Below are 19,162 nucleotides of genomic sequence, written 5' to 3'. Positions count from 1 at the left end.
CACATGCAAACTCCAAAACACATGCAAACTCCAAAACACATGCAAACTCCAAAACACTTGCAAACTCCAAAACACATGCAAACTCCAAAACACTTGCAAACTCCAAAACACATGCAAACTCCAAAACACATGCAAACTCCAAAACACTTGCAAACTCCAAAACACATGCAAACTCCAAAACACTTGCAAACTCCAAAACACATGCAAACTCCAAAACACTTGCAAACTCCAAAACACTTGCAAACTCCAAAACACTTGCAAACTCCAAAACACATGCAAACTCCAAAACACTTGCAAACTCCAAAACACATGCAAACTCCAAAACACTTGCAAACTCCAAAACACTTGCAAACTCCAAAACACATGCAAACTCCAAAACACATGCAAATTCCAAAACACAACGGAAGTGCTCCAGGACGCTAGGGGCAGTGTTGAGCTCGATTTGCAAAATAAACGGCAAGTTTGTCTGTATGGGACGGTCTAGTCTCTGTCGCACTTCCCAGGTTGCCTAGCAACCATGATACTAACCGCTGGAAACGTGTCATACAACTTTGTTTGACAGAAATGAAGGAAAACATATTTTGTTCATTTGTTTGTTTGTTTCTACAAGAGCTTTGTGTGATTTGATAAGTATCTGAGGTTGAGACCACAGGACAGTAAAACATGACTTTTGGGCTTCATTTCTGTACTGAACAGTTATTTAAGATTAGCTAGTAAATAACAATTAGCTAATGTTGTTCATGAGACTAAAGTCATATCACTTTGGTAATGTAAATATAATATGGCCAATATTATAGTTATTATATTAATCATTATTAGCTATTACAGCAGTGAACATGAACTCTGTGTCAAATACTGAGCCTCAGTACAGATTCAAGTTGCAGTTATTTATAGGTCTTATCACCTTAAATCTTCACTCAAAGACAAGTATCTTTGACTGTGCATATATAGGTGTATCATATATAAGAGAGAAATGTTGTTCCTTCAGTATGTTGGCATTACTAAATTTGGCTCATTGCTTACATACGTGTGTAAAAAGAAATTATATGAGCTGTGATAACTGTTTCTGATAGAATAAAGAGTAGAATGATATATTAAATATTCCTTTATTGGGTGAGAAAATCAGACCATGTCATAACTGCTTTAAGTCATACAGAATAGATATCAGAGCCTTAAACAGGCTGACTTCTGTTAAATGGGTCAAACTGGGCAGAAAGTATACAAACACATAACATCCTTAGAATATGATGTAACACTATAGATCAACTTACCTCAGAATATATAAAGCATATAAACAATTACAGCAATATGATGCAACAAACACAGCACTGCTACTAATCCAAAATACTCAAAGCTTCATAGAACTGAAACAAACATTTATTTTTAGCTCCATTCAGCTGCTGATACATACTTTAGGTTTCTGAATATTAAACTTGTTTCTTCCTTTCATAGTGTGTAACTTGAAGGCCCTGAGTACTTTCTCCCACACTGCAAACACTGGAATGATAAATTTATTTGAACATTACCTAATAAGACTGATTCAGGACAGACAATTAGTTATGTTAAACTTTCCTAGCAGTCCTTCACAAACAGGGAACAGTCTGTCTATTCTCTCCATCTGTCAGCTGCTGCTGGCTCTTCCTCCTCCTCTTCCTCACACACTGCTGAGTCCTGGTGGATCATCAGGGGTGCAAAGCCTCACAGATGATGTGCAGCAGTGAGTCCCTCAGTCTGTCCTCACTCTGGACACTTGCAGTTGTCACACATGGAAATCAAATGTGTGATAAGCTGCAGGATTCAAACACAAGTGTAACTTATAAATACATGTTCATACTTTTATTCCACAATCAGAGAGAAAGAAAAAGAGAGAGAGTGCAGGACAGACAGACAGGTGACAGTCTCAGGTGTATACACTGCTACAAAACAGCACAAAAGAAGGAGGATTGTGTTATTACGAAACAAGAAGAGTTCCCAGATGGTACAGTGGACACGTGTGACTGCTGTGATTAAAGCATCTTTCTTTCAGCTTAACGAGTGAACCGTCAGCTCGTTCAAACGCACGTTAAAGTCCGTTTGGCTCGACACCACCGAACAGAGGCAGCAATATAACATAGCTAACATTAACAGTGCAGTGAATCCTGCTTGTGCCGTGATATTCAGGACTGCAAACCGAGCAGCATCACTGACTTTCAGCCTGTTGTGTTTGTGGATATATGACTGACTTTAATTATCCATAAAATCATCACATTCTCTGTAAGATTAAAGTCAACTATTGAACAGCGTATATTTTGGAGTAAAGGCTTTAAAACCAAGTTAGTACAAACATCGCTAATGTCACATAACTTTCCCGACATGTGGCCAACAGAAATGTTTTAATGTTCTTCATTATAAAAAACATTTGCGCATAAATAAGTGACATAATATTCAGTACTTACTTCTGAAAGTTTACTCTTCGGCGGCTCCGCTTCCGCCGTTTTTTTCGGCAAAATTATCCACACCACAGCCGCGCTATGAAATCTGGGATATGTTGGGCCATGAAGGCTACACCGACCCATCCTTAAAATTCAGGGAAATTAAGGACGCATTTGAAGGCCGCATTTCGAGCAGCCTTTTATGATAAAGTAGTCTGCCTTGGCTCATAGTTCTTGTCTTTAAATGAACTTTGTGTGTTTCAGGTCCTGCACTCTCAAAGACTGAATGAACCAGCATTGCAGCCATGGGTCACTGTGAGCATCACAGGGAAGGTTGAAGCCGCCCACTGCACCTGTAAGGCCGGAGTCGTGGAGACCTGCAGCCATGTCACTGCTCTTCTGTTTAATGTAGAAGCAACAGTGCGGATCCGTGGCACAAGGACTGTTACAGATGAACCTGCATGCTGGGTTTTGCTGGGTAATGTGACCAAGATACAGCCAGAGGTTGGCCATAAGATAGACTTCTCCTCTTCAGCTGCCCAAAAAAGGCTCTTGATCAAAACATAAACAGACCATCTATATTGAAAGGCAAAAGGAGCCGTCCTCAAAAAAGAAAAATCACACCTGCTACTGTGGAGGAGTTGTCACTGCTATAATGCCATAATGTTTTATCTAGGGGTCTAGATTTATGCCTGTAGTGCACTGCTGTGTAAATAATTTGCATTTACTTTATATGTAATGACTGAGTCCCACTGTTCAAAAATTGAATAAAGAAACAAACTAATGTTTGCCTTTTTTTTATTATTAAAACCACTTTATACAACATCACATCCGTTACAGTGTAGAATCCATATCATTTATAGTTTACAAGTGACAAAATGTTTACATAAAATCATGACAGTGTTTACATGATATCACCCACTACTAATATTACCTTAATTACTGTATCTTTTGAAAAAAATACCACTATTTATACAGCAAAAGACTTAGGAATGTTTAACAGGAGCAGGTTTCATTTTTCCCTGGTTTTATTATCACACTGTTCACCAAATGCAGCAAACCTTCACCATCTTATCCTGAAGGGTCACCTCTTCACCCTCACATGGAAGAAGTAATCTGATTGGCATGGTGGTATGTTTGAAGCAGGTCCCTTGTGTAGCGCTGGAACTCAGTCATGATGTTTCATCCATTTCATAGGCTGGTTTGCTGCAATGATGCCAAATAATTAGCATCTCTATAAATAGAAGGTAGTTCTGCAAAATCACTCAGTAGGATGTTTGTTCTAATTTGCTATGAGCTCAGAGTGCATCGAAAATAAAACTAATAGGCTATAAAGAGTGATATGAACATATTTAGAACTTACCGGAATGAAAATGTCTGGAGCACCAACAGATATTTGGAGATGGAAGAGAACTGGAGCTCGTCTCACAGCTGCTATTCAGGCTAGACGCCTTCGTTTGCTAACATCGATACACGAGCTGCCTCATGTTGCTTCCAGGTTGGGAAAGAATGAAAAGATAAACCATTTTCTAGCTTATTCTCTTGCCGGTCGTGCGATCGAACATTGCAGCGGACCACACAGCAAGAACAAACCGTGGCTGTTGTTGTGTGTGCCTTCGCTCCTTCGTCGCTTGCGCTTAGACCCCGAACATGGCGGATCAGGCCAAAATCCTTTCCACGCCCACCCCCGTGACATCACGCTCCAAAGCCCTAGCGTGTGACGTCACACTAGCTGTCTGCTTTGATCTATCAAAGCGTTCTTCGGGGTGGGCGTGGCTTCTGACATGCGAGGCATTAAATATCCCTCCACAATTCCAGTAAAGCTCAGTTCACAAAGCATTTATGCATCAGAGCAGCGAGTGTAATTTAAGCGCATTTAGTTTACAAAGAGCACACATGTCTAGCACAACTCCAACTACACATCAAATGAATCCCACTTCTCCAATTCAGAGTTTAAATAGTACAGACTTTAACATGAATACTCCACTCACTTACACCTCAGTGGAAACTTGGGAGTTACTCATCAACCACTTTTTTGGTACAATTGTACCACAGTGGCAATCTCTGGTACCGTTCAAACCAGAGTACTGTGACTTTCATCTGCTTTCCACTTTGTTAACAGACATGCTTAAGTTTTGTAAAATGTTAGTGAGATCAACTAGGGAACCCACAGAGAATGGAGATCCAACCTCCATGCAGACCTCTGAGGTCTGTCTTCAGTCCATGGGCGCAGACTGCCCCGAGAAAACAGAGGATACAGGAGCAAAGGACAGCATCCTGAATGAAAGCTCTGTAGATGACCACAGTGATAATGAAAACTTAGAAACTCCAGGATTGGAGGCTGAAGCAGCCCTAGACTGCATATCTGTGGGTAATTCAAACACACAACTCGAAACAACAGACACAGCAAAGCCAAAAAAGAGCTGTATGAAGAAAAACTTCACAGCTGATACAAAAGACTTTGACAAAACAAAATCTTGTCCCCTGGAAAAGCATGTGAAGCTAGTAGTACCTGAGCTGGACAGTGACACTGAGTCTTTAACTTTTTCTAGTATCAGTCCGCTGTCTGATTCTCTAGGTGAAAGCTCTGTAGAAGACCAGGGATTGGAGGCTCAACCCGTTGTAGGCTGCATATCTGTAGACAACTCAAGCTACAGAGATGAAACAGAAAGTCGAGGACTGAAAGATGAGGCAACCCCCAGATTTCAGGGATTCCTCAGTGACAGTGAGTCTTTAACTTCTTGTCAGATCAGTCCACTATCTGATTCTCTGAGCGAGGAAAAGTTGTGTGTCAACAAAGTTATTCAGATGGTGGTTTCAGAGGCCATAGACAACGTCGCCTCTAAACACAAGCTCTTCACAGAGCGCCTCACTCCTGACTGCATTGGTGATCGCCTGCTTGAGAAAATGTGGCCAGAAATTAATGACAAACATTTGGATCTATCTCCAAAAAGCCTAAAAAATATCCATAAGGCCATTTTAAAGGATCTTTGCAAAACACACAAATGCAAGGAAAAATATTTGATTTTTAGTCTGAGGGAGCAGCTTGATAACATTACTGTTCCAATCTTCACCAAACACCTGCTGGGGTTACCAAAAAGAGTACTCAGTGTATCTAAAAACCAGGACGAGTACTGGGAACTTGTGGTAAAATTCACTAGAGATCTGGTAATACACAGTATGGCCGAACTAAATAAGACGACGACATGGCATTCAGGAACAACTGACTTCATTGTACAGAGGCTTAGCCAAAAGATCTGGAACAAAATTTTGTCCAAAAAATATAAAATCTCCCTAGAGAACATTGAAGAACTCAGCTTGACAGTATACAATGATCTCCGTGAAAGGTGGCATTCTCCAGGACAGTTCATGAAGTTAAGCAACCCAACGGTTGACGAAATAATTGTCAACACTTTCAAAAAACATGCCAAGCTGAAGAGACGAAGTGTCATCTCTAGGATTTTCTCATTTGCACACTAAATGAGTGCAAATGAGTGCAAATGAGAAAAATGTGTGCTATTTTAAAACAAGCACACGTGCTTGTTTTAAAATAGCTTAAAATACCAATTTAAATTGGTATTTTAAGCTATTTTAAAACAAGCACACGTGCTTGTTTTAAAATAGCTTAAAATACCAATTTAAATTGGTCCATCTCATCTAAACTTAGTTTTAAAACCAGAGTGGTTTACCACTCTGGTTTTAAAACTAAGTTTAGATGAGATGGACCAATTGAAATTGGTAAAAAAAAAAGAAAGAAAAAAAAAAGAGTGGTTATAATAACCACTCTTTTTCTCCTGCCTTCCTTCCCTCATCCCCAACTGGCCAAGGCAGATGGCCACCCCATTCCTGAGCCTGGTTCTGCTGGAGGTTTCCCCCTTGTAAAAGGGGGTTTTTGCTTCCCACTGTCGCCAAAGTGCTTGCTCGTAGGGGGTTGGAGTTTCTGTGTATTATTGCATGGTCTTGACCTTGCAATAATACACCATGAGGGAAGTGGAGGGGGGGAGGGGGGGGGTGGTTTGGCACCGTTTCTTAACTTAAAATGTCCAATTACAACAGGACATTTTAAGTTAAGAAACAGTGCCACACCAAAATAAATAAATAAATAACAAAATAAAAAATATAAAATGAAATAAAAATACATTTTGTGTTTCATTTCATTTGCTGAAAATGGGATATCAGATTAGTTTAGTGTGTAAATAAAATGCCTTCCATCTGGTGTTGTACCTTGTCTTTCTGTAACGTAGATCACAAGCCAATATTTTCCCCATGACTCCACCGATCAGCTTGTGTCAATCTGGAGTTTACCTGCATACATCCTGTTCACTCTGTCAGAAGTTTCGCGCCTGCTAGTGATTTAGGAAACACCCCCAGATTGCCTGGTGATAGTCACAGTTTAGCGTGGGCAGTAGCCTGCTCAATACAATGTATAATTACGTATATATCTATAACAACTCATTACGTTATAACTACATTAGTGTACTTTGTTTCCTTAGCTCAGGCCTGCTGGAGATTGCCTTTACTCTCAGAGGGACTTATCTGAATTAAAACAGGTCTCTGACATAGAGTCAGTAGCGGTCCTAGCCTGTTTGGCGCCCTGGGCGAACACCCCCTCTGGCGCCCCCCCCCCCCCCCCCCCCCCTCCTCACACACGAAGAGAGAGACAGAGTATGCATTGTATGCAAACATTGTATGCAAACGGCTACTAAACAGACATCATAATTCGTCATACAATGAGAACAGGACAAATCAACAATTGACACTGACTAATTAATATTATATTATTGTATATATTGTTTGGAGTTTAGTCTGTTACTGTTACTATTTTTACCATTTCTTCTTGGAGGAACTGTGACCCAAATAATTTCCTTAGGGATTAAGAAAGTATCCTGATTCTTAATGTTTTAGGATACATGACCTGCCATTATCCAATGACACATCTGCTTACCTGTATCTTTTGCTCGTTTCTCCTTGTAGGAGTCATAATTAAATGTATTGAATTTTAATGATCACTCGGTTTTCATTTGTTTGGTTGCTATGGTGATGTGTAACGGGAGTCACGTGGGTGCTAGCGGTGACATTAAGAGGGCGTTGTCAGTCTGTCTTTCACTGGTTTGATTTTGACAGAGAGGAGGGCTGGGTAGCCGTAGTTTTTGTTGACCGCAGCACAACGAGTTTCCCCTTGTTGCATTAGAGCCTGTGATGTTTTAAGAGTTTGAATCGCGAGCCGATCACATTGCTCTGTAAACTTTTCAAGCACTTTAATAAACAAGCAAGCAATTCCACCTCTCGCATTATTGCGTAAAGTTGAGAGGCAAATAGACAGGCTCAGTCCCCGGCCTCTATCGACTGTGGAAGTCGCTACACTCCTCCTCTTCTTTTCTCATTTAAAAAATGAGAAAAGAAGTTTAAAAACGGGTTGTGTGTGAGACTTTAGATCAACAAAATATAAAATATACATTTTAAATTGTTATTGATCCCTTTACCCCTGGTCCTAAAGTGTATATTTATTTTCTTACTCTTCTTATATATATTGTTTGTTTACTTGCACTGTTGTAACTGGAGCCTCGTCGTCTCGTCTCTCTATATACTGGACTGTATGTAGCGGAGATGACAATAAAGTTTACTTTGACTTCAGCAGCGAGCAGGCGCACCGAGGGCTCTCGCGCTCACTTTTCGCGTATAGAATTTTGAAAAAAATCGGTGCAAATTATAAGTCTGTATCATAATGTCTGGTGTTTTCGTGTTTGTTGGTTTGTTTGTAATTTGTTTTATTTTGCGAGTTGGTAATTTTTGCTGCTCCAGCCAGCCAGAGCATCCCCCGCCGCCCCGCCCTTTCCTCCCTGTGCCGCAAGCAGCAGGCGCACCTCGCAAACGGAGGGCGCCCTTACTCCCAGCAAATGGGCGATAGAAAACCAATGCCATTCCCAATATGCGCTGGCATGATGTCGGGGCAGCATGAGAACGAGCCGCGATGCCGCCCGTGTCGCCCGTATCTAAAACCGCTACTGCATAGAGTATATAATAGAACTTTATTAATCCCTTTGGGGAGATCAATTTATTGTTTATTTTTAAGCACTCATGATGGATATAGGATTTAGGGATATCCGATTATAGGAAAAATTGTTAATTTCTGGAGGACGAAAACGTCCACGAGGTGCACTTGCTCAAAAGCCTAGCACAGTTAGCTTTACTGATTGGGGCGGACTATATTCAGTTCTGCTCTATAAAATGTAATTGTCGGAGACTCTTTTTTTTAAACTGCTGTTCTTCATCTGCCAAGACCATAAAAACCACAAATAAGAGTTAGCACGAATCGACAACCTTACTGTAGCTTTAACTACAGTATTCGGCAACCGGTATCATAGTTACTATGGTTACTATGCTAGCTACGTTAGCCAAATAGCTAGACTCAAAACCATTCAAACCACCGGCGGTTTCCGCCAGCCTATTTTATTTAAAAAATCCGGGTGTGTTTCAGAATATCTTGAAATATAAGTTCTCTGATTTCTAAAAAAATTTAAACGTGGCTTGATTTTTCAGGACTTTGCTCACCGTTAGTTAGAAAGGATCGCTCGCCTCTGTGCTTCTTCTTTGGTTGAGGTACCTTGGATTAGAAATCGCTGCTTCCACCTAGTGTATCCAGCCAAAAATGATCACAGCTACACGACATTTGTTGATCTCTTTCCAATGCTTTGCAGTTTAATATACATTTAGGAAATACTACCATATATTTTCATGTGAATTTGTGTTTGATGTTTCATTTAAAACCCCCAATTACAACTAGACATATTAACTTAAGAAACAGCGCCACACTAAAAAAATAAAAATTGTGTTTCATTTCATTTGCTGAGAATAGAATATCAGATTAGAGTAATGTGTCCAAACCGGTGGTGACAAAACACGACAGATAAGTAAGTACAACCGGTGTTTGAGTTTAGATTTGTTTAGATATTCTACTTTCAATGTTCCAGATATTGCATCCCCAACTCAGATATTTTCACCGAATGCTCTTCTCTGTCTGCCAGTGTTTGGCAGTTTAACGACTCCGCCAATCAGCTCGTCTCACGTTCCCTTTTGCTAGTACATCTTAGTTAAAAGACCTGAGCTCTTTCCCCGCCACAAAATACAATAACGAAATAACAACAAACTACGGAGCCCCTCTGATGACATGGTCCAAAAAATAAATAAATTGTGGCCACAAAATACTACTTCGTGGGCACGAAATGGGTATAACGTGCCCACGAAATACTTATTTGTGCCCACGAAATAGGTATAACGTGCGCACGAAATGCTAATTTGTGGGCACGAATTGGGTATAACGTGGCAACGAAATAGATAACGTGCGCACATCATATTGATACAATTCCTGGACAGCTGCGTAGAGACAAAAGCATAAGAGTAGGCTAAACCTATAGGCTAAACCATGGCCAGAGACAGTATGATTGAGTTTTATTTTTGTCATGGTCTGCGTGGCAGACCGTGGGTGTGTGGAAGGAGGACTCAAAATGCGGAACTCTGGGCGATTAATGCAGTGCGTTTATTTACAGTGAAGTAAACAATACACAATAATAAATCCCCCTGCGTTTCCAACTCCCGTGCCGTGTCTCCGCTCCCGTGAAAGTTGTGCTCGCTGCTCTCCCGTTCCCGCACTCCTGCTGGAAAATCCACAGAGGAAGCTGTTAACACACAACTACAAAGCGACAGACTCGCTTTTGCTGGGAACACTGACGGGTAGTCACTCAACGATCCAGCGTCGAGGAGCTCTCAGCCACACTGCTTTGTAGCTCCCCCGACGAGGCTTGATCGGCGCCAGGTGTGTGTGAGGATCCTTGGGTGTGACCGGTCAGCTGGCAGGGCCACACCCACCAGGCCTGAAGGTGCCTGTCACGACCGCACCCACCCATCCACACACACACACACTTGCCAATACACAAACATGGAACGCAGGAACAGCAGCAGTGCAGAACACACACACATAATATAATAAATCCACAACTGTTCAGGGACTCTAGGTCACTCAGACTCAGATCCCTGACAATTTTAGGCTGGGAATGAGCTACAAATGCATTTTGAAAAGCCTGGCACTGCAAGGAACCATTATTACGGAGAAATTTTTAAACAGGATATTGAGAGCCCAGTTGCTTTGCAGACGTAAGTACGACCCGGACGCTGGGATAGATTTTATTGTCAGTCAACTGCAAGGGCCTGGGAAGGATCACGGTTATTGGTCAAGTGTTTCGTGCCCACAAATTAGCATTTCGTGCGCACGTTATACCTATTTCGTGGCCTCAAAATAGTATTTCGTGGGCACGTTATGCTATTTCGAGGGCACGAAGTAGTATTTTGTGGCCACAATGTATTTATTTTTTGGACCATGTCATCAGAGGGGCTCCGTAACAAACAGACCCAGATAGCAAGGAGACATTGAACAGATGTTGATTTTCCATCTGAACCATCAGAATCGTCAGGCTTGAAATGTCAACACAAAACCAATGTTGAAACAACATTGAAATACTGATGAAACCTGACACTGACATTGAAATAACATTGATTCACTGTTGTTCTGTCATCGTTGATTGTTGATCTATTTATAGTTGACAAGGTGACAACAATCACGTTGAAAAACCATTGATTTATGGTTGAGCAGGAAATTACAGCTGCTACCACTTGGACTATTCCATAGCCCCCCCTCTCACAGTGGTACATCCCTTCAGGTAACCATTGTCTTGTACAGTAGAGCAGGACATTAGATTTACTCTCAGCGGAATTGACCGGAGAAGGCATCAGTTCTTGCACTGCACTGGCCTGCACCACGATTAATATAAGGTAAGAATGAACGACTTTTGTTCTATTCGTTATTTCCACGGTTGCATTTGAATAACAGTAAAAAACAAACAAACTTGTTAATGTAAAGTTTCGGACAAAATGTGGGAGCCCGAAATTGTGTCTACTTTCATCTTACAATCCGGCAACAAATAAATTGCACTGCGAACAAAGTCTATCAACAAAGAAAACATTTTCGTTTCATACTTTTCCGTTATATTCCCTTACAAAGCTAGCTTTAACGCTTCGAGGGTTCCTTTGTTCTTGCCGTCGCCTCGGCGCTTGACCCAGACTTTCGCTCTGTAGTTGCTTTTTAGCATAGTACTACAAAAAATTATAAATCTGTGATATATGATTGATAAACGTAAAGCTAACTGTATAAATGTGTTCAATGACTTTGTTACTTTTAATGACTGGAGAGCACCCGCTTCGATTCGCACTCAATTCAAACTTTACGTTGCACGCTCACCTAACTTTACGTTGCACGCTCACCTAACTTGCGTTTGCACCTTTTGTCCACACGTAAACTGCGTTTTATTATTTATTTATTAGTTTTTCGCCTCTCACTGCTTAAGCCATTAATCTTTCTGGAATTGTTTTTTTAAACAGATGCGACCTCACAAAAGATATTAGCTATGCTGTCAGACCTGACGACAGCTGTTAACGAACTCCGTGAGGAGGTCAGAGCCATCCGCCATCCCTGCTGCAATGAATCGGTAGATGCTGGGGTACTGCCTCTGGATTTGCCCTTGCACAACATTGAGGAGCTAAACAATGCAGAGGCAGCTCTTCAATCATAAGAGGCAAATAAGGCAATGGTAAGTATATAAAGTGTAATAGCTGTCAGATGTGATTTAAATACACAACAACGGCCTGTTGATTAAACACACAAGCACTTGCATACACATTTAAGACATGAGACACGCTAATTCCATCTCTTAAAATGTGTCTATAGGTGAGACGCTTTGCCTTGATTGGAGGGACCACACTGGAGGTGCGAGTCCGCCGTGTAATGGCTTATGCCATTACAAACAAGCTGGCCTCGGTACTCAACTGGGTAGGGAAAAAAACCGAGGACCAGACAAAGCAAAAAATGGCATTTAAAGATACAGCGCTCTGCAAATGCATATATGGTGGTAAGTTTTACAGTTTTTTTGCTATATTACTTTGTCTTTCTTAATAACAAGACTTTCATGTCCGGTTAATCTGGAGATGGAGTCTTTGGTCTTTGGCTTGTTTAGTCCTCGGGTTGTAGTTGTACAGCCCGAGGACCCCATGTTTATTTTGTTTTAAAGGATACACGGCACACCATGCTAAGACTTATCACTTTTTCCGCTCATAGCTCTTTGGGAATCAAATGCGGCAGTTTGCAGATTTACGCCTGGTGACTTTCATGTTTATCAGCCTAGGAGTTTACATACTTTCTCCCTGCTGAAGACAGTTAACAAGAGCTTATTCATGTGCTCTAATTCACTTTTTTTGTTTGTGTGTGTGTGTGTATTCTTTTCCTAGATGGCCTGACGCAGCAGTTAGGGGCAAACTCTATGTCCGAGTTTGTCTTTGCACAAGCAGTGCAGAAATGGCTCCGATACGCCCCAGATCGTATGGGTATGGGTGGTGCAGGACGCACATCATGCATCCCCATCCCAGAGTAAAAAATTACAAACTTCTGTGAAACATATAAATGTAAATAGGAAACTGTCTTTTAATAAAGTATTTAGCAAACGAAACATGCCTATTGACCTTTTTTTGTTTATTTTTTTTCTCTGTTACATCACATGCAATGCTTTCTTATTTTAGGATATTAATATTGACATGATACATTGTGAGACATTTGTTGTTGTTTTTTTTTTATAAAGGGTGTCCAATTTGAGGAATAAGCACAATTATGTGTTTAGGTGGTTTAAGTATTGATGGAAACATGCAGTAGTTTAGTATTGGTTAAAATACCTATAAAGAAAGGTAGATTTCCAGTCATGATTTAACTGTTGTTTTAATAAAAAGCAACTGTGCGAAAGAGGTGGAAAATCAACACCATAGCTCAACAGTGTTTCAATATCAGAATCTGACATTGTTTCAATGTCAGATTCAATGTCAGGTTTCAACATTGATTCAACATCAAAACCTGACGTTGTTTCAACGTTAAAAAAGGGTGCAAGAGTGACGTTAGGTCAACGTCACACTTCAACGTTGATTCAATGACGTCGCCTGATATTGACTCCACGTTGTTTCAATGTTTCCTTGCTATCTGGGGACTTTAGTTCATATCAAAGTTGTATTTATTTTATCTTGGCTTTCCAGGTTGTTCTCGCTCCTGTCGTTAGCTGACGTTTGTACGAGACTTTATTAGCGAAAACCAAGCAGCATTCACAGCATGTCGCTATTTCTTCACCTTGGAGTGCTTATGGATATATTATCGCTATTAACCTAAAAAAAAACGTTTAAGGTTCTTTGTTATTGATAAATGAGCCACGTGAGAGCTAATACTTACTTTAAACAGAATTTAATTTTTATTTTTTAACTTTAAACAGAGTTTTCTTCGGACCAGCCTTCGTGGTGTCGCTGTGACGTAATCGGCCTTAAAATGCGGCCTTTAAGGCTGCAGATCCCAAATCCGGTCATTGGTACATCCTGGCTTGTGTAGTTACTAGGTAACAAAAGCTCAACACTGCCCCTAGCGTCCTGGAGCACTTCCGTTGTGTTTTGGAATTTGCATGTGTTTTGGAGTTTGCATGTGTTTTGGAGTTTGCACATTGGAGATTTGTGTTGTCTGCCTCACCAAATGAACACATGTAAGTTCCAGTGACGATGGCATACACAGTTTGCGCTGCTGTGACTTTACAGGTGGGCTTCATCTTTTGGTGTTAGCAAGCCACAAATCGAAAAGTGAATAATACTGATGATGCTGCAGACTCTGAATCAGAATCTGCATCACCTGCTACCTGCTAGTGGGTAGAGGTGAGAATCACCATACATCCCACGATACGATATTATCACAATACTTAACGCACGATATGATATTATTGCAATTTTTTAAAATATTTTGCAATATTCAGATTCTGTACATAAAGGTAAACTTTATCAATATTCATTTTATCTAATATCAAAGTCTCACACTCAGTTTTTCTCTCATTTCAGTTTTATTGTTGACAAACTGAACGGTTTGTATTACAGTCTAGTCCAACTTAACTGAATGCAACCATCTGGTACAATTATAGCTATTCTAAACTATCCAATTTGTGAAAACTATGCAGCCCCTTCAGCAACTGAAGAATTTGAAAGTAAATTAAAACAAAATATAATTTTACATTACATAAAAAAGTTTTAAACTTAATTAAAATAAAACATGTCTTAAATTAAAATAAGTAAACCGTCATGTTTATTGCTGCCGGAAAAAAAGTTAAACACATTTGGACAGTGAAGGAATGTCAGGATTCTTGCTCAGAAAAAGGATCAACATGCTCTGAAGTCAGAGCACAAAAACCTTTTTTGTAACAAAATATCAATTTCTGCTGTCCCTGTATCGATACATTATTAGCAAACAAAATATCACGATACTACACAGTATCGATTTTTTCCCCCACCCCTACCAGTGGGTGGGATATATGTGGGAGAAGTGAACGTTTTGTCCTCAGAGTTGATGTGTTAGAAGGAGGAAAAATGGGCAAGCATGAGGATTTGAGCAAATTTAAAAGGTTAGATAACTGGGTTAGAGCATCTGTAAAACTCCAGCTCCTGTGGGGTGTTCCCAGTCTGCAGTGGTCACAATCTATGAAAAGTGGTCCAAGGAAGAAACAGTGGTGAATCAGCAACAGGGTCATGGGTGGACAAAACTTACTGATGCTCATGGGGACCCAAGGCTGGCCTCTGTGCTGTGATCCAACAAACAAGCTGCTAAAGGTCAAATTGCAGAAAAGTGTCATGGCAATTCTGATAGAAAGGGGTCAGAATACACAGTGCATCACAGTTTGTTAGTATGGGGCTGCATAGCTGCACAGTAGTCAGGGTTCCCATGGTGACTCATGTCCACCAACAGTAGCGCCAAAAATGGGCACGTGAATATGAGAACTGGACCACAGAGAAATGATGGACCAGGTGGCCTGGTCTAAAGAATCACTTTCTTTTTTACATCAACCTGGATGGTCGCAATGCTTACCTGGGCAAACCCCTGGCACCAAGATGCACTAAAGCCAGCCATCAGGAGGCCAGCCTTGGGTCCTGTCAACCATATGGATTTTACTTTGACACCAACCAAACCATTGTTGCAGAGCACGTACACCTTGCCATGGACACAGTATTCCCTGATGGCCGTGGTTTGAGGAGCACCACAATGAGTTTGAGGTGTTGACTTAGCCTCCAAATTCTCCACAGTTTAAATCCAATTGAGCATCTGTGGGATGTGCTGGACAAACAAGTCTGATCCACATAGGTCAGTGATCCCATCTCTCTTATTTGTTGTGCATCTTAAACTGCAGAAATGATGTGGCAGCTTATATGTTGGGTTCCTTTGACCCATGAACATAAGGAGAGTATCTAATGCAATACAATAAAAGATGAGAGGAAAACAGCAAGTGAAATGATTACATTTCTCATTTGAGGCATAAGAAATGCATTGTGTTAGCTCTCATAACAGGAAGAAACTCTGAATCCATCACCAGCACACTGCTGTCATGAGAAAACTTGAGCACTTTATCAGCAGATCCCTTTGAGAAAGGATAGCCTCGACTGTATTCAGCAGATCTCAGGGACACATGGGTCATGCTTTGCTGAATAATTTAACATTTCAGAATTCTGCTCCTTTGTAAATAGGAATTTTAGTGTCATGATTTCAAATAGTAAATAAATACTTTACACCTACTATGTACTGACACAACAACCTGAAATATGATTTAAAGAACAGGATGTGCCATTAAGGCTATACAGAAGAAAGCTATCCTAGACCTTCTAAACAGATGACACACGCAAACATGTAGCCCAAATTTACGAATGAGTATGTTTATATTTCAATATATATACATACATTGGTTAGTCACTGGTGTTCATTTAATGTTTCAGCGGTGCTGCCGTAATGCCCTTGCTGTTTTCTGATGTTCTCCTTCAAAGAAAAATAATTTCACTAAAGACTCCTTCTCCTCAGGGCTGTGGACAATAAATGTTTTTAGGTATGTGGGAATCTACACAAAATGAATCCAGATGGAATGATTTGCAGCTCTACCTAATCTTGTGGCTGGCATTCAGCAACGTACCTGATGTAACCATTATACTGAGCAGCACCATTCAAGATATTTAGCACAGTAACACAGGGAAGGTTCTGAATGTAGGTTCTTTGCAACAGACATGGCCGCCACCATAACGTAGTTTATGTAGATTCAGTCTCGATAAAGATCGGACAAAAACAGAGTCGCGTTGTCGGCAGGATTCGAACCTGCGCGGGGAGACCCCAATGGATTTCTAGTCCATCGCCTTAACCACTCGGCCACGACAACTCACACTACGTCACCGTCGGGCATCGCTTCTTACCTCAGCCGAGCATAATATATATATATATATATATATAATATATAATATAATATAATATATAATATATATAATACTTTTTTAGATGAACATCATAAACAAACATATAATGAATGGAAGATTAACTCCAGAGTTACTAACAAAAGTCTATATTTATTTTCTTTTTGCTCCAAAGGTAAAACCTGATGGATGCGGGGTTTTAACATTTTGTTTAAAGTATTTTTAATGTCGATGTTTCGATTTATTTGACAACATTGTCGACTATGTATGTAGATAAATACGAAATAAAGAAAGCGCAGATTCCTTTGACTTCCAATACCACAAGATGGCAGTAAATCACATTTCTTAAAAGGTTCCTTTGAAGTACACACAGAACGTCAGATCAAGTATTTACACGTCTTCCAGAAATGTAAACCGGGCTTTATAGTGTGAACATCTCTCTTATAAATACTAGGAGTCTAAACAAGAAACCCACATCAAGTCTACAGTCACTGTCCAAAAGTGTGTCAGTTAACTCTGAGATCACTTACCTGTTACTTCTTTAAACTGATGTTTCAAGTTCTTCAGGAAGAACTTGCAGAATTTGTATAGTCCAGTGTCACATATAGAAGTTCAAAGGCTTCACAACCTTGATTTTGGTATCTAAACTGTCATTGTATAATGCTGATTATTTTACACAGTTTGCGCTTCTTCTTACGTGTTGCTTTTGTCTATGTTGCCTGTTTTAATAAGTACACTGAGAACAATCCCAGTTCCTTGCATGTGTACACAGACAGGATTCTGGTTTTCATTCTGTTCTTATGTGTTTATACAACACTCTGCATTTAATCATTACTTTTTATTCATTTCTGGCTGTCTTCCACAGGGTGTCGTTTGTTCTGTCCTCGTGCCCTCACTCGCAACTGAATTCCACATTAGATAAGAGTAAGACGTTGAGATATGTAGAGTAGATGGTAAAGTGATTAATAATGCTGGCTGGCTGCTCAAAGCTGAGATTGGCAGTGTCAGATTTGAGTCCTAGTCCTGGATATCGGTGTTGAGTAAATGTCATAGGATTACGAGATGAGAGGGCATATGTGGGCTGTTTAAGTTGGGGATAGATTGCAAAAATGCATCCCCAACTTAAATCTCAGTAAAAGGTTTCAGAACAGAGATGTGTGAGCCTGCAGGTAAAGCTGACCTCGGATTGCTGTGTCACATGGTTCAGTAATTACCACAATTTAGCAAGAATTCTGCCCAATAATTTTAATTTATGATCCACTTTTAAGAACTCGAAACACTGAGGTGGAAATGATCTTACCCTCTAATAGTGCAATCAAGCTTCATTCAGTCTCCAATAGGTGTAGAATGATAGCCTCCACCCTTCTAACTACACTGACATTTGTGGGGATGTTATTCCAGATGTAAATACAGCGCCTGGGAGGGTTGTGAAAATTAGCCATGGCGAGATGTGAGGATACACCATTTTCCTCCAAACCACGTGGACAGCAAACAGCTGGCTGCAAGCTCTGCTTTTACCGGGGGGAGCGGTGATGTGGAGGCTACCACAGGAAATCTGTATTCTTGTTGACAAAAGGATGATAGTTTTTATCCAGCTTTAATGAGCTAAGTGTCTCTTTGGTTTTTACACAATATGTGTCTGTCTGCACAGCGTTTCAGCTCCAGTGTGCGTCACTTGACCAAAAAGATCCAGCTGTTGTTAAACCGCTGCGGTCTATCCGCAGAGGAATTTTACTGAATGTTTCCAGCGTCTCAGTAAGAAAGCTCAAAGATCCACTGCTCTAACTAACATCCTCCATTGTGACCAAAAATCAGAGAAAAAAAAAGTAAGCATTGCAACACTAAGACTGTCGCTGTGGCAAGCGGTATTTTTTTATTTGCCGGACTGAAAGAGTAGAAAATCAAGAGTGAGGGGAACATCTGGCACAGATCAAGCGAAGAAACTGAAGAAAGGCTCTGTGTGGATTTTCTGGAATGAAATCTTCCAGAACAGCCTCACTTGAAATGACATTGCAAAATTATTTGAGAGTTTTGGGAGCACACAGTGAAAAACATGACTTCACTTTGGGGAAGGTACGCCCAGATGAGCATCATGAATGCTTGGCCAGCTGAGAGACTTTGTGCTTTGTACCATCACCAGCTGCTGCATTCATAAGTCCTGCATAACAGGCCATTATTTAGTAGGAAGCCTCCTTTTGCATCTGACCAATTATGTAAATTACCAAAGTATATACCGTATGGCAGTGGAAAGGAAAACTGCTTTTAATTATTCAGCCTGGATAACAGTTGGCCATAAACATTACAAGGCCTAACCATCAATTATGGAGGAAGGTTAGAGACCTGAGTGGCACCAGAGCTGCTTTGAGGAGACGGAGCGCTGAAGGTTTATCCTGTCAAAACAACAGATAAAC

General features: G+C 40.5%; 1 long non-coding RNA gene and 1 other non-coding gene across 2 annotated transcripts; one reads left to right on the top strand and one right to left on the bottom strand.

The window, feature by feature from the left end:
• The first annotated feature begins 11,246 nt into the window (after positions 1–11,246).
• LOC146510945 (uncharacterized) lies at positions 11,247–13,268 on the top strand. The gene is made up of 3 exons (XR_014876232.1): positions 11,247–12,052; positions 12,190–12,370; positions 12,747–13,268. It is a non-coding gene; the product is annotated as an uncharacterized LOC146510945 (long non-coding RNA).
• A 3,370-nt stretch (positions 13,269–16,638) lies between these two features.
• trnas-aga (transfer RNA serine (anticodon AGA)) lies at positions 16,639–16,720 on the bottom strand. Its single transcript has one exon. It is a non-coding gene; the product is annotated as a tRNA-Ser (tRNA).
• Positions 16,721–19,162: the final 2,442 nt, after the last annotated feature.

The sequence above is a fragment of the Neolamprologus multifasciatus genome, chromosome 9 (assembly GCF_963576455.1).
Source record: "Neolamprologus multifasciatus chromosome 9, fNeoMul1.2, whole genome shotgun sequence".
NCBI lineage: Eukaryota > Metazoa > Chordata > Actinopteri > Cichliformes > Cichlidae > Neolamprologus > Neolamprologus multifasciatus.
The sequence above is the reverse complement of the archived record's forward strand: the minus strand, read 5'-3'. Positions and strand labels throughout refer to the sequence as shown.